General features: G+C 38.1%; 1 protein-coding gene across 1 annotated transcript in view; it reads left to right on the top strand.

The window, feature by feature from the left end:
• The window catches only part of FAT1 (FAT atypical cadherin 1), a 120,915-nt gene that overhangs the window by 19,608 nt on the left and 81,758 nt on the right, over positions 1–19,549 (top strand). The gene's annotated exons all lie outside the window — the stretch shown is intronic.

Consider the following 19,549-nt stretch of genomic DNA (forward strand, 5'->3'; position numbering starts at 1 on the left):
TCAAAATTAGTGTAAGATTTATGTGGGCATAAAGTGAAATAACGTGTTAGAGTCTATTTAATGTCTCTTGGAAATGGTAGCAATGCTCTGTTATGATATTCTTTCCCCGAGAATAAGGTCCTAAAACCAGAACATCCAGGATAGCCAATTTATGCTAGAGTGTGTATTTTTTGTTTTGCATTTTGTACATATTTCAAATTTAGCTGCTTTTCACAGATTTTATAGTTATATATCAGTCTCCCTTGATGGGGCGTGAGCTGTGGTATTAGTTTGCTGGGGCAGCCGTAACAAAGGTCTGCCACAGACTGGGTGGCTTAAACAAGAGAAATTTATTTTCTCACAGTTCTGGAGGCTAGAAGTCAAAGATCAAGGCAGAGTAGGTTTCTTCTGAGTCCTCTCTCCTTGGCTTGTAGTTGGCCATCTGCCCCCTGTGATATCACATGATCTTCCCTCTGTATGTCTGTGTCCGCATCTCTTCTTGTAAGGATACCAGTCATAGGGGACCACTCCCTAATGACCTCATTTTAACTGCTTTATATCTTTTAAGGCCCTGTCTCCAAGTACGGTCATGTTTTGAGGTACTGGGAATTTAGAACTGCAGCACATGAATCTTGGGGGACACAGTTCAGCCCAAAACCACCTTTAAGGATGGGCTTTTAGCTCATGTGTTTTCTGTCCTCAGCACTTAGCAAAAAGTGCCTGGCGTGTAGAAGCTGCTCATTAAATGGTTCAAGACTGAATGAGTAAATTAATGATTATTTTCGCTTTGAATGTTCTGCTTTCTGAGAATGCTAGTGGAAATAGAAGGCAACTGGGTAATCGCAGCAATAATCAGCCATAGGTGGGGTTCAGTTTGTTTATTAATCTCATTGATGTTTCCTTTATGAATATGTGCATTCTAAAAGGGGTATTTTTCTAATTACATTAAACCTTTAAGTTTTTATTCCGTAATAACCACAAATAAGTTCTTCAGTCAGTACCCACTCCCATATCTAATAAGTGTATAGCACATGGAAAATAATTATTGTCCTAGAAATAAGTGATTTTAGAGACTGTACGATTTTTAATGTGTTTTTGTTTATTCAGGGGGTTCTTTTTCTAGTGAATTATATACCACTAGCATGTGGTACAGATCTGCAGATTACATGCTACTCATCTGAAATACCTGTCACGGTTCAAGAGAAAATAGCATCACCAGCAGCAGTTAATAATCACCCATCTGAAGAGTAGAATGGATCTTTTTTCTTTTCATACTCTCTGATATGAATTAATTTTCAGGTACAATGGCAACATAGAAAAATACCCAGGATTTAGTAACTGAAGCTGAAACTATGAAGTGTTTTTGTGAATTTCATAAGGACAATTTTTCCTATTTTTTTCTTTTCCAAGGTGGGCTTTGAAAGCCTGTGAAGAGAACTGTTGGAAGTTCAAGTTCAGACAGAAAATAGAAACAAAATCTTAATTTACATTTCCTTGATGTCTTAAATTATATGAGCACACCCTTTTGGATTTTTTTCTTTCAAGTGAGAAGAGTATCTTTATTGTTGCTTTTTAAAGACCTATTTTAGAAACTAATATTTTTCCTTTATAAATTTAAGAGACTGGGATATTCTTACTATCAAGGGAGGTGGGGTAACCAACCAACTGAACAAGGCAGTATTTATTCTGAAATATATAATTTATAGTAGTTTTCAAGCTGCATGGCAGTGCCAGACTTTTCCAGTGGTAACTTAGTGAGAGGCCAGGGGATGAGTTGGGATTATGGGCAGTGGGGTAGGAACTATTATGCATTGGTATAAAGATTGAGATTTAAAGGTGAGAGAAAACTTGGAAATTTCTAGGTCATCTATCGTGCAGTCCTTGCTTTACAGAGGAAAATACATAGCACGCAGCAGATTTATATTTGTGTGCTTTTTGAAATTGAATAAAGGTGATGTAATAATATTTATACATTGCAAGATATTTTCTTTTTGGCAGTAGAATTATCAGCCCAAGTTATTTTACAGAGACCCCTGGCAAGACACTTGGTATCATAGTATAGAATTCTTTCATGAAAAGTCAGTATGTTTGTGCAGCAGAAATACTAAAATTAGATGTGCTAATTTTTCATTTGGGGTCTGTCTCAACTGATTTTGAGGGCAGGTGGGAAGTGTGGAGAGGTGCCTGTCAGATGAAGAAACGTAGGGGCAGTTCAGGGACCCCATAGGACACAGCAGTAAAACTCCGGTGTGAATTGGAGTGGGCCTGGCCCAGTTTGGGTTCATTAGCACCTTTCAAGAACTTCAGTCTCTGCTCCTTGCCCATTTCTGCTGAGCCTCCTTTCTCCTCTAGGGATACGTTTCATATGGGGTTGATGTCTGTGGGCCTGTACAGAGCTGCTGTGGGTGTGGAGCCCACGAACCTGCCCACCTCATGGTCTCTTTGCTTCCTGCCTTTGACTTAACTTTAAACTCTGTAGTGTTGGTTGAATAGTATAACTGAGTTTTTGTGGTGTTTTACCTATTTCAACATTGTCACATATGCATATCATTTGTATGCTTCTCATAGAACAGAGGATATATTCAGCTATCTGAATTTAGTTCTTATTATTTTTAAGATCCTCTTTTTTCTTTAAAAAAAAAAAAAGCCTACTTAAGTTTGAAACATCCCCTGACAAGTTTTTTCTTTGGAAATGGAAATGCTATGGACTACCTAAAATATGTAGTTGGATGAACAGCCCTGTCAACTGAATTTTGTGCATCTTTTGCTAATTGGCTTTGCAGGGAGGCAACGCATACTTGCAGTATGGGGGTGACAGTCATTTGACTCATCAGATAATCTCTCACTGTGTCATATGCTTTTCCTGGAGAGGCTGCTGGCTGTTAGTTAACTGTTCTGACAAATCCAAGCCCACACGATTGCTTGTCCATTTGACGTTTGGAAAGGTCGAGTGTTAGGTGAAACACTATTTGGAAAGTCAGTCTTGTTAGAGAGCCAATCTCCAGTGCTCTAATTAAGATTCTCCCCTTTTTTGTATCCTTAAAATCTACAGTGAGCGTATCTTGGAAGCATGTGTAATTTCACATTTAGGTTTTTATTTTCCTGACTTTATACTTCTCAGCGTTCACCCCATTCTCACTTGCAATAAGTTCCTGGTTGCCTTGTTGTAAGCTTCAGAGTGGAGCAGAGTAGAATCTTGGGGCTTCCTCCTGGAGACCTGTGGAATAAATTCAGTTTAGTGTTCTTGGCTGATGAGGACCCATCCAAGTTAATTATTACTTGAGCACCAAGTAAAACGTTGCGGGTGTTTGCTAATTTTTTAAACTAAGGATAATTTTTAAAACTAGCAAAATGCTTGGCCAAAAGTTTCTTTTCAGTTGTTAATAGGACCTCGTATTGAAGCAGTGTTTATTAGTTGGGCTCTGTTGCACCCATGTCTGTATTGTAATGGGATGCCCTTTAGGTATGTTTTCCCTTCTGCCTGGAGTACTTTGGTTCAATTTGGCTGTTGGTGTAGTGCAGCCAAGCAAGAGTGTTTTCCCCTTGTGACTCTACTCTACACATTCGGGGAGACCAAGTATTTCACTAAGATAAAAGCAAGTTTCTGAACTTATTAGTGCTGTGTTACTCTTAGACTCCCAATCCTGCTTTCAGGATTGAAGTTTACATTTTGATGGAAAGACTTGGAATGAATTAATATGGAAGTACAGCTGTTGCAACAAGATAAGTCACTGTTCATGAAATATGGGAGGGAGAATAAGGACTACATTTTTCTTGAGAGAACCTGGCTACATTCTCATTACAGGGGAGCGTTATTGCACCATTCCTGGATCACCCATTTGGAGACTGGCTCCTGGCCTGCCTTAGGGGATGCAGGAGGAACGAGTTTGTGTAATGGGAACAGAAGGGAATTCCAGTCCAGACTAACCTTATTGTTGACTTCAGTGAGGGAAGATGTTTCTGGGGATTCTGTCTGGTTTGGCAGAACTCTGAGTATTTAATTATTATTTTAGTTATTCACTCAAGTTTTAAAAGCTTTTTCCCAACTTAAAGTAGGATATTCTGCGTACAGCCAGGGACCTCTGTTTTTTTCCTAGGGCCACTTCTCATGACAGAAAGTAGAATGTAGAGGAAGGCTCTTAATGGGCTCAAGCATCATGACCAACAAGTCTGTACTAGTGGCTGGGAGCTGGGCGGCTGCTAGAAGTGTGGTCTAGTGTGGTGGGACCAGGAGCTGGGTCTAGAATTCTGGGCAGCAGGAACTTAAATAGATACTGGTGGGAGGCCCATGAGGGAGTGAAGAAATTTGCTGATGAAAGAGCTTTTGTGTTGCCATCTCCTCCCTTAAGTGGCCACAGCTGCTGTCCTGCTCGTTCTTTTTGTTCTCCTCCTCAAAGTTGAAGAGAAAAGAAACTGATTTCTTAGCCAACAGTGAGATTGAAAAATCGGGCTTTGGCAGAAATTATGTGATGACAGTGTGCTGTTGCTGTGTCTGGAAGTAAAGAATCTGTGAATCTGAGTCAGGGCAGGGAGGGCGTGGTAATAATCCCACTGGGGAAGGGACCCTCCTTTGAAGCAGGAGGATTTTAAGGTGAAAATAGGATCTTATTAGAAGTCCTAAGGAAATTCCATTTTGTTTTAAGAGAAAGAGAGGATCAGCTTCTCTTTAGTTATTTGTGTGATATTTAACGAGTTGATGCTTTACCGAGTGTGTGGCTGGAAGAGGGGTGGGGATATAAAGCCCTGTGATTCCAGGTGGTATTACGTTGTTCAGCAGCATGTGGTGAAGGCGTGCAGTGCCCTGATACAATCCTAAAGAATGTGTGAGGGCCAGATCCTGGGGGACATGCGGTGGAAACAACTTGAAGTATGCTCTCTGGCTGCATGCTTTCGGTGATAATGACAGTAACGATGAGGGGCGTCATTGTAATAATAAACCACAGAGACTTATTGAGTGTCACAACCAGTGCTGTTCTTAGCACTCTATATGTATTAGTTTATTTAATCCTCACAAGTACCAGATAGTTACTGTTGTCCCTATGTTACCCATGAGGAAACGTTCACAGGTTAAATAAGTTGCCTAAAAACAACTTGAGTACTAAGTGGCAGAACTAGGGAGTGTGTGCGTGCAAACACTGCATTGGACTGCCTCTTACTCCAGAGTGAGTGGTCTTGAGATGCTCTAAGGGAGCCCATGTAAAGTTGAGTGGGATTCTGGGCTGAACGGGGGTGGGCTGGGCTGGACCCTTCAATCCTAAATTTGAGACTTGGTCTTGAAGGCGTATTGACTCTAAGAATCTTCCTCCTTCATTTTCCCTCAGAACTTTGTATTTCTCTTTGGCACATTTAGTAGAACAGGATTTTAGCGTTACAGAGTGGTAGCATTTAAACAATGGAAGATTATTGCACTGAACTGATCAGTAGCGGGTGAATCATGTTGAGTAATATTGTGAGCTTCCATGTCTAGTGGAGATGGATGGGTGTCTCATCTGTGTTTTCAGTTGTGAAAGTGTGACCTTCTCATGAATAAAAATGCTGCCTGTGTGAACTGTACTGGATGTTAGTTGAAGCCTCTTTTCATGGAAACCTTGGTTTAGGTGGCTGTTAGGGTCCTGGCTAACCTTTAGAACCAATTTAACACACACAGTAGCTGAAGCTCGCTTCCCCTGCGCTTCCTCTTTGCACGGACGTCGTCGTAGTCGTTGTCTTGTCGTCCCCGATGCCCTGGCCTCCGCTGTTGTCCTCACCACCACGTGGTGTGTGGCATGAGAGCCTTAGTGAACCTGTTCTCCTTCTCAACCCTCTTGGCAGGCAACCATCTTTATGTTCTAAGAGTGTTGAAGAGTTGAGTGTTCATACCTTGATGAGAGGCATGTGTGTATAGAGATTTAATACCCCAGTAACCTCTAGTCTGTTCTTTCTGTATTGCCTGCCTCGCCCAATTATGAAAATTGAGTAGATTTTAAACTTTAGTTGTTTGTCCATGTTGGATTTTTTTCTTAACCATTTAGTTCCTGTGTTTTTGACTCTGGATTGTTTTAGTTCATAAGCCTGGGTTTGTCAAGTATTTATTATCTGTTAGTTTGTATTTTGTGTACTCCTTTACTTTGCAGCTACCTTCATGGCACTTAGATTTTAAAAAACCAAACCATGTTGCTGTAAATAGTGCATTCTCACCATACAGGACACAATGCCACAAAGCACAGTCTTTCATGTCTTCGTTCGTTACTGGGAATAAAGGGACTTGGAAAGATTGCTGTTCAAGGGCACATGGCTGAACGTGTTGAATTGGCAGTTATCCAGAGTAACGGCAGTGATAAAAATCGAGGAAACTATTCGCATATATACTTCAAGGGCCAGTCGTATCAACTAACTTGCCTTGGCAATTGAAGTACGCTTTCTCCCCTCAGAATATCTGCTGTCGTATTGAACCTGTTTCATTGCTAGGCCTCCAAGTAGCTGAGTAAACTGACCTGTTGAAAGACAATCTTTAGAGGTGTCCATTTATTTTATGCTGGAGAAAATCTACCAAATATGATCTTTTAAATTTTAGCCCAGTTGATTTTTCCTTTTCTTTTTTTCCTTTTTTTTTTTTGTTGTTAAAAGTTACCCAGCTATTTCTGTAGTTTCTTAAGACTTCTTTCTAATTTGTGCTGGTTTAGCCATATTGTGCGCTTATCTTACTTTCTTCATATTTATCACCATCAGTATATAATTATAGTTAACATTTATTGAATGCTTACTGTGTACTAGCCCTATTTTAAGCTGTTTATTTTATTGTCTCAGATCATCACAGTAATTCTTGAGTAGAATTAGATGGTAATATACTCTGTTCATTGAATTTTGAAATGTTTGTATACGTATATATTTTAATATTTATTTACTTGGCTGCATGGGCTCTTCATTGCAGCGCGCGGGCTTAGTTGCCCCACAGCGTGTGGGATCTTAGTTCCCCGACCAGGGGTCGAACCTGCGTCCCCTGGAGTTAAGGCGGAGTCTTAACCACTGCACCGCCAGGGAAGTCCCCACACACATATATTTTTAAATTAAGTAGTGTCATAGGAATTGATGTGGTTTAAGGTGTGACACACTGAGGGTGTTCTGGTGATACAGAGATGGTTCTTGAGCAGGGGCTTTCCGTCTCCACGGACTCCTCCTTAAAGCTTTTAGTGTCCCTATTACATGAAGTCCAAGCTCTTCAGCATAGCCTGTGATGCCCTAGTAAACTTGCCTCCCTTTTCCAATGTCCTTAGCCTGTGCTGCCCTCATCAGCTCCTGTTCATCCAGGTGCTTTAGCCAGATGGGGCCAGTCCCTTCCCTGTCACCCTCTCACCCCTCGGGGCCCCATTATTTCCTGTCTCCCTGCCTTTGGGTAGCACAGTGACCACTTGATCGGCTCTTATTTTCTCTAACTCTGCTTTAATAAATCTTTCTTGACAAGCTTTCTCCTTCATATGGAGCTAATTCTTTTCTTGTATGTATTTTTTTCACTATATTTTAAGTATCACTCTAGTGTAATTGTTTATTTACAGTCCTTTTCTCAGTTGTCAGCTCCTTGTGTGGGTAGATGCTAAATCTTTTACTACTGGGTTCATGTAATAGGCACTCTGTAAATATTTGTTAGGTTGGCCTAATGAGCCCCTGTTGCCTCTCCTGAGAACGCTTTCCTGAGATCAGGTCATTAGTCTGCTTCTCTTTGTTCCCCTTTCTGTACGTGTCTGACTCAGTTTTTTGGTTTATTGGTCTTTTTCATGTGTGTCTCCCAGAACTCAAGGACAGAGCACAGTCTTGCTTATTTTTCTGCCTGCTCCTAAGCACAATGGCTGACATAGCACTGCATAGCTTTTGTTCCACAAACAGATTGCAACGTATAATAATGGTAGTCATGAAAGGGGTGTCAGGCCTTTCTTCTACTGCCCTCCTGGATACCTGTATCCAGATCTTCAAAACAGTGGTTCTTCATGTTTTCAGAACCACAGAAACTTTTGAGAATCTGTTGAAAGCTGTATATTCTCTCTTCAGAGATTCAGCAATTTGGTTACAATACCAGGGGCTCATGAAATGCTAACTCTGTTCATGGACCCTCAGTGTCCTTGGACCCCTGGTTTTAAGTCCCTCTGTTCTAGAGGTTTCAGGGTGGCCAATCCTCACAAGTTCTCATAAGGGAGGACCAGAGGGCGAGGAGAATGATGGTGACAGTGGTTAATGACAGGCATTTTTATAATGCTCCGCAGCCTACAAGTATTTCTACATATATTATATGGCACTTAGTCTAATATGTGCTTATACAGTGGGTTTTATTTCTACTTTATAAATGAAGTAGGTAAACCTTTACAATGGACAAATAGAAATCACTTTTCTATATATTTGTACATGGGGGTAAAATGTACAGATTCAAGAGAATCTGTCATCCAAGGCTATTTCCAAGTAAAGTAATAACCTATAGTTCTTTGCAAACCTGTATCTTCAGATAACCCTGTCTTCCCATTAAGGTGTACAAGACAAGCGATTATAATAAAATAATAAAAAGTATATCCGTTTTTAAGGTAAGCAGCTGTCTGGGCCAGGATTTGATCTTTAGTATTGCCAGCTTACCGTGGAAACCCTCCATAGCTCAAACTACTAGTATGCCTTTATTAAGGTAAAATAATGTGAGATAACGCAGACTTTTAATATTGAACTTAACTTTCTTGACAGACTGGATTTTTATTTAAATGGTCTTAAAAATCAGAGTATTTGGGATTTAATATACTGTTTTAGTCCTGTAAATAGTCCCTTATTCAGTACAAAAGAAAAAGTTTGACGAGTAATGCTTATTTTTAAGGCTACTGTTTATTATAAAAGGAGCATTAAATAACTTTACAGTGAAAGATGAAATTAATCTGTATGTGGCAACATTTTCTGATCTGTGATTTACAGGTATTGATATTCATATCACTTCCAGTCAGTATGTTATGTCAGTTTTTGTAAACAGTGATTTTGAACTCTTTCATGAAGTAACATGTTTTATCACAAGTTGAAGACATTTTGTTTAAAACAGCTTTTTGGAAAAGGACTTTACATTTGAATTAACTTTTAAAGTATTTTAAAACAGTTCAACCATAAATTCTTAGTTAAGAGATTCTCTAAGATCCATTTGTTTTTAGTTTTTGTTTGTTTGTTTTTTAAATCTTGGCCACACCTCTCATGGCTAGTTTCCCTGACCAGCGATTGAACCTGCCACGGCAGGGCAGTGAAAGCACCGAATCCTAATCACTAGACCACCAGGGAGCTCCCTGCGTTTAGCTTGTCATTAACTTAACTGTTTTACTTGCCTGTTTAGTCTTAAAGCTGGTTGACATCAAGCTGTCTCAAATACCTTTATCTTGTTACAGTTCTTGGCACACAGCTGGTAGTCAGTAAATACTTGTTCAGTGATGGTCATCTTTTGATAAAGCCAATAAATGTTTGTCACATGACGCTGTTCTTCTTTTGATTTGTTCCTCAGCTGAAGATGTGTACATTTTTAAATGAAAAAAAGACGAGTTTGCCATGTAAAAACCAAGTTAGTTCACTGGTTGAGGCATCAGAATGGAAACCCGTTACTTTTAAAGGATAGATCTAAAACAATTTTTTAAAGTATTTTTTTCTTAACAGCGTGATGACTTCATGTAGAAGATGAAAGCTGATTAGGAAAGCATGAACATGAATAATATCCATGTTTGTTTTTAATTAGCTCAGTGTTGTTGGTTTTAGAAAGAAGTCAAACTATCACATCTACAGAATATAAAGCTTTATAATTTAAGGCCCATGATTTTTCAAATAATATGTTTTGCATAGTGTATATTAAGAGCTATTCGAACATTTAAAAAAATCTGCTTTTGTCATTTTACGTCTCACAGTAGGAGCTGCATGAGGGCAGGGACCTTAGTGTTGCTGCTGCCTGTATTGCTAGTGCCTAGAACTATGCCTGGGACGTAGTAGGCACACAGCAAACACTTGGTGGATCGGTACAGTTTGAACTTGAAATAGATTGTTACCAAAGAATAAAAGGAAACATATCTAAGTAACCACCATTGGGAAAGACCTTTTAAATTTGTTCTACTGGGAATGTATAGAGAAAATTATAAAGGGGAAGAAAGGTGTCATATGTGCTATAGGTCCACCTATTCTTTTAATGCAGTTAAAACTGACCTTCCGTTCAAAATACCCTTTTTTCCCATACTTGTGAAATAGCTCAAAACAAAAGAATTAGAGTAACAGCCACAACAAAACTTCAGTGGCACTGCCGATTCCTTTTGTTTATACTTTGCCGGCTCGAGAAGCAACTTCATTTGTCAGTTTGGGTTACCAACACCTAGAATTAACAATGCTAAATTCTGTGGCTTTCTAGGTGAGTATACCTGCCTTAGGGATTGTTGTTTTCTTGGGCTATAAAATAGCCTGTGTCATTCTCTGGGAAACATCATTTCCTCTGTTTTAAGTACTAAAAGATGAACATCCATTTATATTGTATGTTATTTTGCAAACATTTAACTCTTGAAAGACTTTCAGATTAGTAGAGCCTGTTTTTATTTGCTAGTATCATTATTGATGAATTTCCTAAAGCTTAAAAGAAGTATTTATTTCTAGAGTCCTAGAGTATTTTTGAAACTGTCAGTTTTCTGCAATAAATTGAGCACATACAGATGTACTCTTTTAAAAAGCCAGGTGTTGTTTATTGTAAATCTCTTGGCTATTTCTCTTAATGGGGTGCTATTTACTTATAGCAAACCCTTCTTTTAAAGCCTAGTAGAATTAAGGAGAAATTCAATGAGCAGACTATGTTAAGGAGAGTAATATATGTAAAAACTAAAAATTTTTTCCTCATCTAAGTGACTGCATCTAAATAAAAAAAAATTCTTATTTGCTCTTTGTCTACTTTTCTTGCTTACTTAGGGCATCTAATTCTAAACCTTTCATACATATGAATATAGACGGTTAGCAGTAGCTAATTCAGTTCACTTCGTTTTTCTAATTTGTACCTAACTCTTTAGGATGATTAAAGGAAGGGCAGAAAACCTTTGTGGAAGTTATTCTCTGTGTATTTGGGTAGAGATCTGTTCGGAGGAGGCACATTTTGGTGCCTGAGAACCAGTTGAGAGTTACGAGAAATGGAGAGATGATGTCTAGTTTAAGTTAGGTTTAATGAGAATGATTAGAAGATTTAGTGGAGTAAATGCAGAGAAATCCAAAGCCAAATTGAAACTTTCATTATCTTTGGGCCGACGTGAAATACCGTGAAGCAAGTCACAGAGAACCATGTTATTTAGCCTTTTGTTGGGAAATAAACCACCTTAAACTTAGTGGCTTCAAGCAACCACCTAAGTTTATTTAGGTTACAATTCTGTGGGTTGGTAGTTGGGGCTGGATTCAGCTGGGTTTTTCCTTTGCTAGTTTCAGCTGGGCTCGCTCATGTGTTGGGTTATTAGCTGTCAGAATGATGGCTCAGCTTCTGGGAGTTGGCTAGATTTTGGTTGGGGGCTGGGGCTACAGCCCTACATGTGTCATCATCCAGCAGACCAGCTTGAATTTGTTCACATAATAGTCTCAGGGTTCGAAGAGCTAGAGAACAGAAGCAGCAAGACTTCTTGAGGCCTGTACTCAGAACTCATATGTTGTCACTTCTCCCACATTCCTGGCTGAGCAGGGTGACTCAGTGGGTAGAAAAATAGACTCCACCTCTCGGGAGGCGTTGCAAAGTATTGCGTTCATTTTTCAGTCCACCACGGTCACTTTAGCTGGTTTTTTCCCTTCGAGGAAATTCCTTTTGAATAGTAAATGTACATAAGAATTTAAAGGCATTTGAAAATTGTCTGTAAAAAAATATCTATAGTATCTTGAAAAATTTCTACCTTACATATTCAGCTATACATAAGGTTTTTAATGCTGTTAAAACATTTCATGGTTTTAAAATACTTCTTCAAGTTATTTAAAATATATTTCCGTCTAAGCTAGAACTTGATCAGAGATACCAGGAGTATGCATGAAGAGTAAAGACACCAAAACCATAGTCTTTACTCCTTCTCAGTTTTTATCACAAAGATTTCTGAAGTGGCTTGTCCCCAGGGAATTTGAGGATCCCAATTTTTGAACAGCATTTTAATGCCAAAGGCAGAGATACTGAGTGTCTGGTAATGGTAGCCAGGAGGTCTTCACAACAGCCTTTGGTTTCTGGATGTTGTTTTTTACACCACTTTTCTTGCTAATTAATTTGTCACAAATTATTTCATTTATTGCTTTTTCTTAGAGGAAGACTTGGGGGACATGGAATGGGAAGTACAGGGACAATTTAGGGGACATTGAAAGAGCGAGGGAACATAGGGTGCTTTGCTGTCTCTTGGCTTCGTACACGTTCCTTATACCTCTCTGCTCACGTTTCAGCTTAAATGGAAACATATTAAAAATAATTTAGAGATGTATTTTAATGCCACTTAATATTGTATTAAAGTTAGCTTGTATTAGAGTTATGTGACATATATGCAACAGAATAAATAGGAAAATGCCCTATGACATTTCAAATCTCAGAATTTGAAACAAACTCATAAATGTACTGACTGACTAAGCCTTGTGATGTTTCTGTAATTTGGGGAAGTTAATGGAAATTTGGGGAGTTAATGTCTTTGAACACATTGACATATCTGTAGAAAAGGAAGCTTGTGGCTATCTTTTTTTTTTAAAGAAGATATAATTAAACCCTGGTTAGTATTATTTTCCTCAAAGAGATTAGAAAAACAAGCAATGAAAAATAATCCTCCTTAGAGAAGAAAAGAATAAGTGACCTCAGTAAAGCATAAATGTTTGTTCATTGTTTATTGCTGTACAGTGATCATTAAATAGCAAAATGAATGTTCTTGTTTCTAATAAAATTCTTTCATAGGATGAAATTAAGATTCTATAACAGAAGTTTAATTTAGGTTTCATTATAAACCTGGTCTAGAGATGCTGACCTAAAAATTTGATATTTTAATAGATAATGAATCTTGAATAGACTATATGGAAGATCATTTTATCTAAGAGAATAGCAGTCTTAAATTCTCTATCTTGGGATTAGAGGTGAATCTGCATTATGATAGACACCTAATCAGTACAATCTGTGTAACCAAAACAAAGCACAGCAAAACAATTTGTGTCCCAGAGTAGACCATAAAACCATTTATTAGAAGTACCTTATTGTTTAAGCATTTTATTCCGATGCAAGTGCCCATATGAAAAAAGTGAGCCTATATTCACAACTTATATTTGCAGAATTGTATAAATTCTGCCAGTGTTTACTTTTATTTTTTATTCTTCAAATCTTCAAAGAAGAGTTAGTTTACAGGTTAAGGCAGCATTACTCAGTAGGACCATCCATGTATATAATTTTAAGTATTCTAAATGCCACACACACAGACACATTAAATAAGTGAAATTAATTTTGACAATATATTTTATTTAACATACATTTCAGCATGTAATCAACATAAAAGAGTGTTAATGAGACCTTTTATGTTTTTGGTTCACATGAAGTCTTGAATTGACGTGTATATGGCACTTACAGCACATCTCTGTGTGGACTAGCCCCACTTCCAGCGCAGCGCAGGTTGAGAGAATTGTGTGGAGCTCCACTACTTTGAGGAATATTTGTCAATTCAGAGCAAGGCTCAGTCACCCAGTGAGGTGATGGCCCCATGTCTGTTGCTCCATGATTGGTTGGTGCACCCTTGCTGGGAAGGGGTGGTGGGAAGAGTTAAGTAGTTCTGCGTGACGAGTTTAGTATTGTTAGGAGCAGATACCTTCTTGGGATGGTATTCAGTGAGGATGTTAAAAACTCACTGTGCTGGTGTTGCAGAAAATTTCTTTGTCAAACGTGCTGCTGGCTTAGATCCTGGTGTGTAAAAATACTACAGTGAAGCCATTCTTGTGATGTTAAGCTAGTGTCAAAGCTGGATGGAGACTCATTTTGCAGTCATTTGACCTGGACTGTCTCTTGCTTTGTGTTAGTGGATGTAGGAAAGCAACCTAACAGTTAATTTCAAATTAGAGCTTTGTTTTCAATTAAAAATTGTCTAGTGATAGCTTTTGTAAAATTCTCAGTGAATCAAGTGTCTTTTTTCTTTTCAGGATAAACATCTCTTATTAAACTAGTCCCATTCACGTTGCCTTTTGGGTACGTATTTGGGGTTGGTAGCATAATTCTAATTTGATTTGACCTTCGAGGGCTGAATCTTCTTTATGTAAATGTATATGATGTCTTAAGACAGTTTTTACCAAGTGATTTTCCAAAAGACGTGAATAGACCAGGTCTTCCATTTCCAAATGAAGCAAAACCTGTAGTAATTAACAGACAAGTTCCTATGGGCTTGGGAAATGTTAACCTTTGTAACCCAAAACCTATATTTTTCATACTTCTCTTTGGAATTAAGGGCAATGATGAAAAGTAGTCCTTCTGTAAACTTGCTCTTGTGTTGCTTCAGTTTTAATTCTTTTCAGAGTTAAAAAGTTCATATTTTGGGATTTTTCTGTGTAAATTTTGGGATGTGCACACTGGGATAATTTTTGTCCTGTCATGTTCTAGTAATGACGCTCTTCATGGCATTTGAATGGACAGGCGGTTAAAACCTGCTATACCATGCAAGCTGCCACTGCTGCCCTGGTATCTCACAGATCTACCTGCTTTTGGGCTTTTAGCAGTTTTACATCAAAACTTGTGAATGAAGCTTAAGTAAATATGTTTATTTTGTGCTGGCTGCTGGCAGGGAGTCTGCTAAAGCAGCTGGAGACTTTTTTTTTTAACCCCTGCCGGGTGAACCATCATGGTGACAGGTAAATAGCATTCCTTAGTAAAGCTTGAACTCTCCTCCCGCCCCCGCCCCCCTTCAGGACTGTAGAATGTAGGGATTGTCTTGCTCTGAGCCCTATTGATTAGGTCACAGCCTGGTCTTCGGAAAACAGAGTTGCCCTGGGGCCACCTCACTGCAGGGAATTTGCTAAAGCCCGTGTGAAAGGGCCGCATGGGGTCTCCAGATTACCTTATGAACAGGAATCAGTTCAGGGAGCAGAGTCCTTATTAAGGACCTATTAACTTTTTCAGGTTTCTCCTTGGATTGAAAAGCACTTGGAAGCAAAGGAATAATGAAAGGAAATTGTTGCCAAAGCCACTGAAGGTGCGACCCATCTCTGGGAGTGCATCTGTTCAGTTGCAAATTTATTTCCTGCTTGGGGCTTCTGTTAGCTTTAGAAGTCCCCTTTTAAGGTCTTGAAAGGGGAGTTTGAAAATGATTACATAATATTGATTCTTTTCTTTGAAGAGTTGACTCTCCATAGCATTTGGGCAAAGTTGGCAGGGAACCACTTACATTTGTAAAATGAACTTTATTTTCCAATTTAAAAAAACAGTATATAACCATTGTAGAGCTCTGGGAAAATGTAGACTATAATGAAGAAGAAAAAAAAACTTCTTAAAGTTCTACTGCCTAGGGCACCACTGAAATTTTTTCCTAACTTGTGTACACACACACACACACCCATACAGCTCCAAGTGCTGGATTTTTTAAAAAGTAAACTTAACACTGTGCATATTGCTTTGTTGACTTCCTTTCAATATACACATCCAGGGCCTTTTGTGATTTTTTAAAATATTCTTAGAGAACATGATTCTTGGTAATATAGTATGCCATCACAGAGATTAATTGTAATATGTATAACAATGCCTACTTTGTGAACACTTAAATTATTTCCTTGTTACGTGTACTGTTTCTCTGTTGCCCTAGCATAAATTCCAGGAAGTGGAATTACTAGGTCAGAGGAAATAAAAATTTTAAAAGTTTTTTGCTACAAAACAAATTGCCACATTTTTACCCATAAATAAAAGCCTCATGAGCAATTTAAGGAAGTTCATCTCTCTGCATTCTTGCTGCCACTGACTATCTGGATTTAAAAACAAAACACAAAAAGGTACCAATATTGTTAGTGAAAAAACTTCAATCAGGGAACTATCATAATTGAAATGGTGATTGTTAATTTTGTGGCTGTACTTCTGGTTATGTGTTTGAAAATTCTAATTTTTGTAAACCAACTTTTTGAGACTGTACTCTTGGACTTAATTTAGCTTTTTAAATCTTTGTTCCCAATGGCATCTTAATGCTTCTTTGTTTTTTTTAATGTATGATATCTCTTATGTGCCAAAGGGCCTGTGGAAAAAAAAACTCTAAAATGGGAGTTTACTTTTTATTTCACTTGGTTAAAAACTGTTTACTCTATAAAAGCATATGTTTAGTATGAATTTCTAAGGTTAGCTGCTGTGAGGCTTTTCAAATAAAGTGTGATATTACCGTTAAAACCAAGAATACAAATTCTTCTTTCTTCCTTCCCTAAGTGGTCCTTGTAAGTTAATTCACTATCCCACATCCATAGTCCCACATCCATAGTTTATATATACTGAGTAGCATAGTGATTGAGTTAAAACAAATTATCTTATTCATGGGATGATTTGAGAACAGATTATCCAAGATCTGTTATCAGGCAATAAGCAATTCCTTCACAGCTATTAACTCAAATTAAGTACCTGGGAGAGAGACTGTGAAGCTGATAAAAGACATAGGTTTCTATTCAAAGAGAATTGCGTGAAGAACAGTTTTTTAAAAAACCAAAGTTTTAAGATAATGACTTAGGCAGTAGGTCTAGGAATTAAATATTAAAATTAGATTTGTAATTGAGGCAGAGTGCTGTGCTGCATTTAAACAGATTAGACCCACATGTTAGGAGGTTAATATTGATTTAAATGTGCTGAGGTGATTTTATTGAGCCCTCGGAAAAAAGAACACTCGTTTGAAATTCCACAAATATTTTATTTTTTGTTAGCTTCCTATTGCATACTTATAATTGCATTAACTGAAAAAGTGCATTTAAAAGTCTAATGTACCAATAAAATGATAAAGATGGGAGGAGGCATGCAAGAAAGAAAATCTCTACATGGCTTCTTTAGAATTCGGGTGGAGAAGAAAATTCACAAATAATTATTGTACACAAACTTTCTGCCATGTGCACTGTGGGGGACTCATTCTAAAGGCGACAGTACTGAATGGATGCATCTTGAATCATCTGCAAGTAAAAATTCCATTATTTTTCTAAACCAGACAGTAGTTGTCTGTTTTAATGGAATAGTTGGTTGATTACAGCTCTTTGGGGCTTTATTTCCCAACGCTTACTTCCCATACACATTTGAATTCTAGCTTCAGGGATTGTCATAAGTGAGTCAGAGAGTCAAAGAATTTAGAATAGTAGTTTTTTTTTAACATTAAAATTCGGCTGTTTCACTAGGGGAAGTAGATTTCCTTATAGCAGATTCCCACAATCTGGGTGCTTCGAAATGGACTCTTATTTACAAATACAGAAGCAAAACTTGGATAAGTTACCAAGAAACCTACCAAATGGACCAGAGAATTCAGGGTCTGCCAGTGTTTTTTTTTTTATTAGAGAGAATAATGCTTCTTACCTAATTTAAAGGAAATAAAGTAGTCTGTGGTAAAAGTTAGCAAAGAAGTCTTACTGCTTTTTAAGTAACCAAATGTGTGTTGGCTTTATGAAAAGCAGATTTCTGTTACAATCGCAGAATTCGGTGTATAGAAAGCCTTATACAGGCTAACGTTACTGGCTTGAAAGTTGCTAGCTAAATGCCTCAAAAAGTTAAAGAAAGGAACCCCTGAGTTGTGTTCAAATGAAAAGTTAACTGGAGTGAAAAAAAATGTTGACTGCGTAATCTTTACCTAAGGAATAGCTGAAGGCACTAAAGCAATCCCAGGCCACTATTTGCTGGTTGCAAACCGTGCTGTGATTTTAAGAAAATCTTTGAATGAAGATTTTTCCTTTGAAATAGGAAATTGTAGGCCTTCATGTATCTAATGTTCTTACTAAAAAATATGGATGTTTGGCTTCGTGGTTAATTCCCTCTCTTGCAGTGGTTAACGCTCTCTGTTGCAGTCCCATATTCTAGCAGCTCTGTGAAATTTTATTTAAGGACACAGAATGAAATGCTTCATTACAGCTTAGACATTCATGAAATGTCAGGTTTGTTCTTCCTTTCCCTGGGAGAAGAGTTCATGTGTGTGCCTCTGCCTGTTTGGATTGCTTTGTTTGATCTGAGAGTAATGCCCTTGGACTGCCCTTCCTGTGATGAAAGTAAGGTGAGGTGAATCAAAGTCAAGCTAGATAAGACAGGAATGTGCTTCTTGGTGATTTCTCCATCATTTCTGGCTTTGAGACTCAGGCTCTATACTTACGTTTCTTGCCCAAGGGATTGGGGCACTGGTTGACTTTCATCCTCTTAGATACAGTGTTTCACGCACAAATGCGGCTCGCCTGCTGAATTACTGAAATTCCTGACTTGACTTTGGACGTAAAAGAAGTTGCCAAGAATACTAAGAGATTGACGTTTTCAGTTTAGTCAAAACTGAACTCAGAATAGTAAATGAAAACCATGCCTCTTTTATTAAATATGGTACTCTATCCAAAGGTTACCCTTTTTAATTTGTTAAGTTTTTGTTTAGCTTTATTACCGTGTACAAATTATTTGTCTGAAACTGTTACACTCTGCTGCCATTAATACTAGTGGGGTGAAGGGACCTGTGATTTTTTTTTTTTTTCCAGTCACCCCCGCCCCCAGCCAAAGTTAATGATTAACATATGGTCATTCACTTGTGTAAGAATGTTGATTGCTTTGGAAAATGCTTGGTAATTATTTAAAGTTTCCTACAGAAGTTTCTTAGTGATTTCATTCTGTTGAAAGTGGGCCAAGTGTCAGTTCCACTTTCTGTGCCTCAGAATGTTCAGGTGTGGAGGGCAGGCACCTTCTTCTAGGTGGGAAGCACAGTTCGCGGTAGCTCCTGAGTCCTGTGTGGGAGCCAACAGGAAATTTACAAAAGCACTTTTTCTCCCTCTCACAGCCACAGGCCTGGCCTTCCTAAAGCACTCATTTCACGGTGTCAAGCACAGAAGCACTAACTGCGCTGTGCAGTGGAGCCTCAGTCTGGGATTGGATATAGTATCAGTCTAGCTCTTTTAAAAAGTATAATCTTAAAAGTCTTTCAAAAGTCTGTTATCACCAGATACACATAATTCCTAATGATCTGATTGAGTGGGTAGATGAGGCTCCTGTGCAATAAAGAATTTCTTACAGATTAATACATTCTTAAATATGGTAAACATTAGAAGTTCTAGCTTATTTTCTTAGGTAGGTAAGCATCTATTAAAGTTCCATGTAAACTGTTAATTTGCATATTCAGTTAGTTGCATAAGTCACATAAGTATATAATATGTGTTGGCTCAGTGGAATTAATGAAGTAGTAATTTTACTGTGCTGTAACCCTTGAAACCAACTGGAAAACTCAGTTTTATTAAATTTCATAGGCAATATCTTGTGATTTTATTTTTTTAATTTTCTGTGAAGGTTTTGGAAGTCCCTGTGGGAATTGAGCCATTTTCATATTTTCAGAGGGATCTCTGATCCCTAAAAGGATAAGTCCAAACGGTGAGTAAGGCGAATGAAAATCGAACAGTAAGCCCTGCTGACCCT

Source organism: Physeter macrocephalus, chromosome 20 (assembly GCF_002837175.3).
Source record: "Physeter macrocephalus isolate SW-GA chromosome 20, ASM283717v5, whole genome shotgun sequence".
Taxonomy (NCBI): domain Eukaryota; kingdom Metazoa; phylum Chordata; class Mammalia; order Artiodactyla; family Physeteridae; genus Physeter; species Physeter macrocephalus.